This window comes from Morone saxatilis, unplaced genomic scaffold, assembly GCF_004916995.1.
Source record: "Morone saxatilis isolate NCDOM2014 unplaced genomic scaffold, NCSU_SB_2.0 Contig5, whole genome shotgun sequence".
NCBI lineage: Eukaryota > Metazoa > Chordata > Actinopteri > Moronidae > Morone > Morone saxatilis.
The window spans coordinates 952770-964010 of NW_023340095.1; the positions used below are offsets into that span (position 1 = coordinate 952770).

General features: G+C 41.0%; 1 protein-coding gene across 1 annotated transcript in view; it reads right to left on the reverse strand.

Moving 5' to 3' along the window:
• enox1 (ecto-NOX disulfide-thiol exchanger 1) overlaps positions 1-11241 on the reverse strand; it is a 110228-nt gene that overhangs the window by 90521 nt on the left and 8466 nt on the right. The window contains 1 exon segment of the mRNA XM_035676250.1: positions 303-332. The gene's annotated coding sequence lies outside the window, so the exon portion shown is untranslated.

Here is an 11241-nt window from a genome sequence, read left to right on the forward strand (position 1 = left end):
AATATAACTTAGTGTAATTTTTTTAAATTATTGGAATTTCCCCATTGTGGGACTATTAAAGGAATATCTTATCTTATCTTATCTTATAACTTAATATAACTTATATAACTGTCTATTATTAATAAATAACAGTAAACAGGACGACGAACCTCCTCAAACGTTCAGTCTCAACAGTTTTGGAAACATTTTGGTCAACAGATGCCAAACAAGCTCACTAACAGCTGTTACTCTTGTTGATTGGAGGAGTTATTATCTGTGTCCAGACATCAAAACTGAGCAGAAAGTAAAGAAACATCACTCACTGTTGGAGGTCGGCTCCCTGCTGACGGCGCCTGAGGAGACACAACACACAGCTGATCAGTCTGCACGTCCTAAAGGAGTCAATGTGTTCAGATCTGTTCAGGTTTCAGCCATTACATCATCTCAACCCCGCCAGCCCCCTGAAGCAGCACCCAGTCTGTTGGTGGAGGAGGCGCTAATAAAACTGCTGTATGATTTACAGCATCCACACACACACACACACTGAGCAGCTGGGCTGGGCTGACCTTTCTAAATAAAGGGTAGGCAACAGAAACAAAAGCAGTAAAACTCTTCTGAGTGTAGAAGAGCTGATGTGATTAGAAAATCTCTGGAGGAAAAGTCTGTTCAGCCTCTAACATATGGCTGCTGACCATCAATCGTCTGACCGACAACGATACGATCGAATCAGCCAATCAGAATCAGCCGTGGGGTTACATTGGAGTACTGCAGGGGTACTTAGGATTGTTTTTAAATGTTAATTTAAAAAAATAACGTCATGCATAATATCTGAAATAATGAAACTATAATATGTTAAATAAATTGCTTTGCGATGGTGATAGTTACATCTCTGATGTTGATAAACTAACTAATGTGACTACGTGTTAAGTTCCTTTTTGTTTTTAATGTAATAAAAGTGTTAATCCTAGCATCTATGTCTGGTTTTACTTTGTCCTAACGTTGTCTTTGGAAAGCTAACAGTTTTTCACATTAAACGTGACAATGAGGACTAACTGATGAGTTTTACAAATGTAATGCTAACTCAGATAACGTTAACTCAAGTTGCTGGATCGTAAACTTCTCTAGATCTAATAAAAAGCAGGTTTGTAAAGACTAAATAAGACACTGCAAACTGTTTAAAAGCGGACTATCTCTCTGAAGAGTTGTGACTGTGAGCTGTGTTGTGTTGTTGTTCGGAGGAGGGGTTTAGTGAGCGGTTAATTATGTTCACAGCATGATATATAACAGAGTATGACATGATGTTGAAGTAATGCAATTTCCTGTTCTTTGCTTAATGCTTTAATTGTAAGAAAATAGTTCCAAAGACATTAAGCATTAAATGAATTGATGGTTGACAGTTATAGAGCAGTGTGTGAATAGAAAGTGACTAATTACTGTTTAGTGTTCAGCCATGTGAACGGTACAGAGTGTTACTGCCAGAGCAGACCATATGGCAAACACGGTCCCACGCCAAGCAGAAGCAGCCCAGACTAGAATGAACCAGTCCAGCTTCCAGCAGCTCCTCTCTGCTGTACCAGTGTGCCAGTATGCTGTTACAGTGTGAAGCGAGAGGACTGACTCTGCTTCTCTTCTCAAAATGACTGAACTGAAGACTAAACCCAACGCTTATTGGAACCACAAAATACAAAAACAATATATTTTTATATCAAAATCGATATTTCCCGCTACCGCCGCTCGCTAGCACAGTCAGAAAGAGTGTTAAAATCTGAAGGTAACAACCAAAACCAGTCAGGACTGAATACTGTGTTCATATCTTATCATATATCATATCATATAATAAAGACTGAAGATAACAACTGCAATCACACAATCCTTCACTTAAAGTTATCAAACAAAGTTAATATTAATATCATTATATGAATCAAATTGACAGTACAGACCTCTGACCTGGATCTACAACTCTGACTTCTATGACCCTCTATGGCGCTGACCTATTTCTTATATCTATGGCGCTGACCTATAGCCTGTCTCTATAGTTATGGCTTATGTTTAGGTATTACTGTATGTTAGTTCATATTAATAATGTAATTATTGTTACTATTATATGAATCAAATACACACTATAGTGCTCTGACCTGCATCTACCGTACTGACCTATGCCCTGTATCTGTCCTGTGCTCTGTAACTATTGTCAAATTGACTCAATCAGATCTTATTACTGCCTCTGAAATACAAGTAGCATCAAAATATTGGACTTCACTAAAACTTGTAAAATAACGTTAATATTAATAATATCATTATTGTTGCTACTATATGAATCAAACTACAGACCTCTGACCTGCATCTACAGTACAAACACACAACTTTATCAGATTTGGGTGAAACTGGATTATATCCTCTGACGTCCTCCGGCTGCTCTGCCTCAACTCCGCTAACTGCTAATGTAGCTGCTGTTAGCGTGCAACTGAACCGGGGTAGAGAGTTAGACTTTCCTGATGTCCTCCATGCTAAGAAATAGTTATCTTGTGAGGCTAATGTTAGCTGACTCAGCTTTAAGGTGTCAGGAGCTAAACCTGGCAAGAAAACCAACGTGGTACTGTAGCACGTGTCAGGACCTGCTGTTCACTGGGAGCTCCCAGTCCAACAGAGTCAGCTAATAGGACCCTGAAGTCCAGCCTCACAGAGCTGCTCGCAGAGACTCTTAAAGAAAATAATCTTTTTGTTTTCATTTTAGTTTCATTTTGCACTGAAAATCCTAAACAACAGCAGCTACAAATACAATAAGATATAATATTCATCACAACATTTGGATTTTGAGATGGATTGGAGACCTCCAACATACTGAATATACTGCACATAGAAAATAAAGGGTGTTGAAAACAAACCGGCACTGAGCTGCTTCCACATAGAAAGAGTAGAAATGACACCACTTACCAGAATTACTGAGCACACACCTGAACAGCAGGTGAGCTGTTAACCTTTTCTTTGTCTTTCTTTCTTCTTAAAACTCTGCTCTTATTTCTTTTATTTCTGTTTTCTTGGTCTCCTGTGTGTGTGTGTTTATCTCCCTGTTTTCACTTTCATTATCACCTCAACACCAGCGGACTGATTTGTTATGCAAATGACTGCATAAATCTGCATATCACTAAACGAGACGTTCTGCAAGCTGAGTCTGATTGCATCGATATGGATCAGTTACACTTTCTTATATGAGCTCATGTTTATATTAATTTAAAGGATTCTGCTGCACATTTTACCTTTTTATTAATATCACACAATCAAAAGAAACATTAAAGAGTCCTTCACTTACATATATCATGCAGATATTGATCGTTTAAAGGAGCCAATAGGGCCGAGTGCCCGTTATGCCCACTGCTATGAGCTAGCATCAAATTGGCTGTGCTCTTCCTGAGTTATATCTGATAGCTAATGTTAGCAAAACAAAAGCCAGCTTTTCTTTTAAGTGATGTAGGTTAGCTAGTTAGCTCTCATCTTGCTAAGATTGGTTAACTCAAACTGGCTTTGCTCTTCTTGGATGCCTGTTAGCATCCTGATGTTAGCATTTAGCTCAGTGCAGCCTCACTGTTACCATGGTTATCTGACATTTTATAAGCCAAATGTTTTATTTTTGTTAATTAATTATCCATAGCAATGAAAATGATCCTGATTTGTAACCCTGTGTTGTTGTGAATTAAACATTAATTTGATTATTTTATCTGATGTGTATTGACTGAAACATTCATACTGTGATATCAATTTGAACCATATTACAGCGCACAAACATCACAAACACCATATTAAAGGAAATGTTTAAATGCTGCAGACAGAAATTCTATTTTCAAACCTCTTTGCAGTCGGGTCCATTTATAAAGTGTTTAGCAGCAGAACAGGATTTAAATCCGACACCTTCATAATTACTGGATTTAAACTGCAGCAGACACGGAGAAGCTTCAGATGCCTCATTCATAAATATAATATTTCCCGTCTTGTTATTGGAGGGAGAAAAAAAACAGACAATTCAAAACGAGTCTGAAATGAAAATCTGGATGAATTCATCAGGGTTGTCTCAGCAGAATACTAAAGACTGGTCTGCTTTTCAAAATAAAGCTCCAGGTCTCTGTGGACGAGCCTCTCTATTCATCACACACAATAGCTGTTGTCTCCCGGAACAAAACACACCCACTAATTGTGTGTTTTGGTGTTTCCTTTCTGTGGCTCTGCTTTATGTTGATCAATCACCGGTGCAGTGAGGAGCAGGGTGAGGCGGGTGGTGGCGGTGGCAGCGGCGGCGGCTGGGGCGATGTACCTGCATCCCACCTATTGGCACCATCCGTGTTCCAGAGAGCCCTCGTATAAATCACCGCTAATGACATCAGAACGGAGAGAGAGGGAATAAACCAGGCAGCGGGAAGCAGCAGCTATCTGGCTAAAATATTCTGCTCCTCAGGATATTGGTTTTAATAGAGTTTATAAAGTTTATTTCACCTGCAGTGAGGACGAAGAGAAAACCAGCAGGAAAACACGGTGTCCTGGTTGTACGTGATCATTTAACCTTAATTTAGCCTCATGAGGATTTTAAATCTGTTTGTCCAGGAGTGAGTTACAAACTCACAATCAGAGCTTCAACCATTAACGGTGCACATAGTGAACACAGCGGCTCTGTGAACAGTTTCCTGATGAGTTTATGGTCTCTAGTAATGAGCCTTCATAAGCCCTGCCCCTTTTTGAACCTCGGTCAACTTCCTCCTTTCCTGTACTGAGATATGCTACATGCTAAACTAATCTATGTAGGAAAGACAACCACATTTTAGAGATGGTTAAAAGATAAAATCAATATAAACAGCTGGCTAATCTTAGCAGCAGTAGCAAACTAGCTAGCTAATCTACATTTATTATTCACAAGCTAATTACTAGAAAAAGGCTGACAGTTGATCTAATCAGCTTGCTGTCATTTTAACCAGCGAGATGAAGCTAAAAATACCTGAATATTTGCTGCTCGTATGAAAGATAAACTCAGTGATTATAAATCTCCATCAGAAGCATCTGAAGCCTGAATACACGTTAATGTTCTCCATCCGTCCAGGCTGTGTTTAAGAGCAGCAGCGGAAAATGGTCCCGATCAGGACTTTCCTGCAGTCCAATGAGGACGGACAGAGAGTGTGATTTGATGTGATGTTGCAAAGAGAAGCTGGTTTGGTTTGTAAGTGGCAATCCAAACGCCCCGCTGCTCCTGCTTTACCTCGGACTGACTGCTGACTCACGCTGCAGAGGTCACAGTAATGTCTGTAGCTTCATATTTACAACAAACATAACATACAGGTGATTGGATGAACAACCAATCAGATCAATGAACCAGATAATGCAGTCAAACTCTTACTGAAGTCAGTCGGGAGAAAAACCCTCGTTCTTTCAAGATGGATTCTTTAGATTCTTTGTGATCTCCATGCACAAAAGCAAGTACGTGTATTTTTTGAAATGACAAACTATTTATTGCCCGAATCATCTGACGTCACGATACTTGATGCTGAATAAAACTTTGAGTCCGTCTCTGTTTTGATGAATAAATAAAAAACGTCTGGACAGTTCGGTCTTCAGTTGAAGGTGTTTTATTAAAAACAGAAGCAACCGGAAACAGAACCGACAGGGAAAGTCATCGTCTACAGTCCGTTCGGGTTTAAGCAGCTTTAGCATGAGCATTTTGACCAAAAAATAAACTGCTTCAGAACCTGAAACGTTTGTTCCCAACTGGAATCAAACAGCAGGTTTTCCTCGGGAACCAAAGTCATATTCTATGTGTAGTTGTGCAACGATCTTTAACAGAACTGGTTCAAGAATCAGAACTCGTTTGGTGATGAAACACCACAAAAACTATAAAGCCAGACACCCCAGGGTCGAAATATCTTCTCTCAGGTCAAAGAGTGCATAAAGATCGCAGTGACTCTTCTGAGTTATTCAGCATTTTCTATTAAACCAACATATTCAGGTCCAGAGAGTATTTCCATTTTCAACAAACCATCCAAAAATTACATTTTACAAACTGAGGTAAAACAGTCGACTCGTGTGTGTTATTGAGACTGTTGTTTTACAGCCTCAGTGAACATTCAAAGATCTTCTGTTTATTGTTTACTGTTTGGTTGGTTCAGACCTGCCTGTCTGTCCTCCTCCTGTCTGTCCTCACACACACACAGACAGATAATTGTCCATTTCTCTGCAGCCCAGCTGAGTTATTGATCCTTCAGTTCAGCTGATATATAAATAGATACGGCTGCTTATTAATAGAAAAAGAAGAGATGTCAGTATTTATATAAATCCTTCAGCAGTCATTAACTGTATTTATTTGGTTGTAATAAAGCTTTGTACGACTCCGTGTTATATTCAATCGAACGCACACAGCTGACATTAACTTAAAGCAAACCTGTCTGTGTGTATTTACAGATGTGAACAGCTGTCAGACTCATCGGCTGAGGAGGAGGAGGAGCGCTCCTCATAAATCATGTGTCAAATTACGAGTTGTGGAGAAGTCGTGTTCGCTCCTGAACGCAGCATCAACTTCAATCAGCTCCAATTACAACACAAATCATCAAAATATAAAGTATATATATATATCACCTCTTCATGTTCGACTCTAATTGATTTGTGAAATAAGCCATCACACACGCACACACACGCACACACACACACACACACCCTTCAATAAAGAGGATTATAGATTCTGCCCTGTGCACCCGAGTGTTTCCTCCTGCACAAGTCATTAAAATTTAAACCATCCCCCCTTTTAGCTGAATATCACTGTACTGCTGTGTGTGTTTGTGTGTAAGAGAGTGTGTGTGTGTGTGTGTGTGTGTGCGTGTGTGTGCGCGTGTGTGAGAAAATTAGAAAGGAAGATAAGGAGGAAGTGTGAGTGAAAATGTGTTTCTATCCTCTTCTGCAGCCCTGCAGGCTCAGTGGCTGGTTGCACACACACACTGACACACTCACACACTCTCACACAGTCACACACACACAGTCCTGGGGAGGAGGCGGCAGTGAGATGAATGTTAAATTTACATTTTTCTCCAAGCTGATGGTGTCGACAGGAAATACATATTTATGTCGAGGCAGCACCTCCACAGGACAATGCTGCACACACACACACACCAGACACACACACACACACACACACACACACACTGACTATAAAGGTTTAAAAAGTGAAATATAGTTTAACCCAGTGGTTTCTAAGCTGGGGGGTCAGGCAGCAGCTCCCTAATGTAACTACAGTGCCGTCAGTATCACACACACACACACACACACACACACACACACACACACAGGCTTATTAGACTGTAACTGAGATCAGTGAGGAAGCTTCTCTGTCAGCTCACCATCCCGTTATTGTTTACAGTGTAAAATTACAGTCAGTGGTGAGTTTAAATATATTTCTAATAATCGGGTCGATTAGGAAACTGTGTGTTTCTATGTGACCTCTGCTGTTTCATCCTCTCTCTCTCTTTAAGTTTTCTATCTGATCTGCTGCTGCTGTGGTCTACAGGCTGTTCTTTACCGGCTGTTCTTTACCGGCTGTTCTTTGGGTGGTTTTCCTTTATAATGGACTCTCATGGTGTCTCTGCTACAAACACGTTGTGGAAGAAGCAATAATTACTATCAATTATGTGAATGTATGTGTGTGAAATAGGATTTTATTTTAAAAACATGTTTATAGTTTAATGAGTTTGTCTCTGCATGATGTACAAATAAAGTAGATTTATAAGGTTACATTTCACAACAATAAGATTTTTTTATCGAGTTCAATAAAAAGCAGCCGTCAAAATTAGCTTTAGATAAATGTTTCCAGTATCCGTTCACAGGCGCAGTGGAAAGATCTCAACCGTTTTTGGAGTCGGGAACAACATAATACCTTAAAAATGACTGACTGGCCTTGAAAGTGTTGGATTTCGCCCTCTGGCTCTCGCTGCTCCGCTGGATCAACACTTCACATCCTGAGGAAAAAGCCCTGGAAGCAGATCTGTGTTGATTTAGCTGCAGTTTGAAAATGAATCCACCAGGACGTCTCACAAGTTAAACACGAGACTGGATGATGTTTCATTTTCACCATGTCCGCACCGCAAACATTTAACCACCTGAGTGGACGGCAGATTCATAATGAAAGTATAACCTGTCAGCCTTAGCCTCAGTCTGTTAGCATGATATATTAGTTATACAACTATATGCTGAATTAAAACAGGTCACAGCTCACAAACTAGTTCTTACGTAGAGATTAGTTGTTACTAAATATTTGTTTACGTCCACTAACTGCCAGGTGAAACTAGCTAACTGGACAAACTAATATCCGCAGTACCTGAAACTTGATAAATGCTGTTCACTAAATCACTAAAATAACACAACATACCAAACGTTATATGCTAATAATATTTGATTAAAAGAGTAAATAATGTTAGTTAGCTTAGCATAATCAGATATTTCCCTCTCATACGATTATGAAATAAAACAAATATATTTACAGATTATAGATTTATATTTTTGCCTTTAAAATTGTAATTTTGTGATGCTACAGTGACTTCCTGTTTACATGGCGGATTACTCTTGATTGGACAGCACAGCAGAGGTTTCCTAGCAACATATTTACACATTACCTACTGAAGTCTTACTAGCTGAGACATTATTAAGCTTTGATGTCCTGATATAAGAGTCAGTGTTTGGTTTGTCCGTTCGGGGCTTCTGTAGAAACATGGCGGACTCCACCAGAAGAGGACCCGCTCCGTCTTTCGATATAAACGTCTCATTTTAAGGTAACAAAAAACGTGGCTGCTTTGAGTTGGGTGCCGTCACAGTGTTTTCAGTAACCAGGTTTCATTCAGCTCCACCTCTCTGGATCAACCGGCGGAGTCAGGACTGCCAAGATGGTGACAGCCAGAGTCGACCACACTGAGCTTCACAAACCTACAGACGTTAGGGGCACACCTCCACCTGCCTGGTGCGGTGGTTCGGGGATCAGAGGGTGACTAAGAAAACACACTCTGAGCATTAAAAGCTGATTTCTGTGCACAAACAAACTCCTCTGAAGGTTGTGTTGTGGTCCAGTCTGGATCCGAGGGCCTGTGTTATTTAATCCGGGCACAGAGGACTATCGATCGGGCCAATTAGGGAACTTAAGTGAAGTGACACACACATACTACGTGAGCCGGTCCTCTCCTGTTGCTAAGCAACTCGATAACTCAAAGACTTGTGGGATAAAGGTGAACAAGCTTTGATGAGTGTAAAAACACCTTCCCAGCCTCCTCTCTGCTCTCTCAGTGATCTGCGTCAGCTGATGCGGATGTTCACAACCACTAACTGTGTGTTTCATTCATACATCAGTTTAACATCTGTGCAGCAGATGTCAGGAAGGTATCCAGTCATTTAAACATGTTTGTTCACCCACGTCAGAGATAAACATGGTGTCATATCGGATTTAATGTCAGCCAGACTGTTTCTTATCAGCCTAATGAGGAAATGTTCCTAATTAACGTATCTGACAAGTCATAAAATACAGAGACAGGAAAATCTGTCTCATATCATGACTTCACTTTCTTATGTTATATTTCTTGCGCTTTATCGATTGGCGATCTGAAGTGGTCGTCCACGCGTGAATAAAGCCAGTTGGCACTGCGCGGGTTCGGTGTGGGTCCGCCGGACGCCAAGCCTGAATTGGTGGGCAGCTGTAGTGTGTGGTGTGAGATGTGGCTTGCAGGGACAAAGAAGCCTGCCTCAGACCTGGCGCATTCTATCAGGTGCAGAAAGCTCAGCGAGCCATTGACCTGTCTTCTCAAACACCACACACACGCACCACCGCGCACACACAACACACACACACACACACACAGTAGAGGTGTTCATGCTTCAGGTTTTTCAGAAGCTCATGTTCAGCAAGGAGGTCACTCTTCTGGTAAGCTTAAACAAGGTCTTTTGATAAGCACTGTAAATCATCACGTATCACATCTCCACCAGACTCCAGAGACAAAAACACTCCATCTCTTTACCTTCAAGATCATCGTAACTTCATTCTAAGTGGAAGAGAAAAAAGAAGCAAACTCAGTATATAATTGATAACCTTTAAGAGCTGAGAGCGCCTCAACATATATGTCAATTTTCAATTCAATTTCAAGTTCAATTTTATTTGTATAGCACCAATCTCATAAACAGAAGTTATCTCAGGACCACTTTTCCCAAGACCACGAGCCACCGTTCTTAGACCGAAAACTCCCTTATCACACATTTAACAGAGACCCAACAGTGACCCCACCCGTGAGCAAGACCCTTGAGGAGACAGGGGCAACAAAGGAAACAACTGCCTTTAACAGGAGAGAAGAGAGAGAGAGAGAGAGACAGAGAAGAGAGAGAGAGCGAGAAGACGAGAGAGAGAGAGAGACAGAGGGAGAGGAGACAGAGAGAGAAAGGCAGAGAGCAGAGAGAGAGAGAGAGAGAGAGAAGAGAGGAGAGAGAAGACAGACAGAGACAGAGAGAGAGACAGACAGAGACAGACAGGTGCATAGCAACAACAGTCATTGGTAATGGCAATCCCAGCGCGCACCACCCCGCATGGAACCGGAGGCTCCCACCAGGATCCACTGAGAACCTGCAAGAAAGCGCAAGCAAATATAAAATAAGAAAAGTGAAGTCATGAGTATGAGACACGATTTTCCTGTCTCTTATTTTATGACTTGTCCAGATACGTCTAAATTAGGAAAATTTTCCCTCATCCTAGGCTGATAGAAACAGTCCGCGCTCGAATTAAATCCCGATAATGACACCACTGTTTATCTTGACGTGGGTGAAAAAACATGTTTAAATGATGATACCTTCCCTGACATCGCGCACCAGATGTTAAACAGATATTATGAAACAACAGTTCAAAGAATGGTTGTGAACATCCGCATCAGCCATGACGAGATCACTGAGAGAGCAGAGAAGGAGGCTGGAAGGTTTTTCCACTCATCAAAAAAGCTTGTTCACCTTTATCCCACAAGTCTTTGAGTTATCCGAGTTGCTTAGCAACAGGAGAGGACCGGCTCACCGTAGTATGATGGGTTTCACTTTCACTTAAGTTCCCTAATTGGCCCGATCGATGAGTCCTCTGTGCCCCGGATTAAAATAACACCCAGGCCCTCCGGATACCAGACTGGACCACAACACAACCCTTCAGAAGGGTTTGTTTGTGCACAGAAATCAGCTTTTGAATGCTCAGAGGTGTTTTCTTAGTCACCCTCCTGAATCCCCGAACCG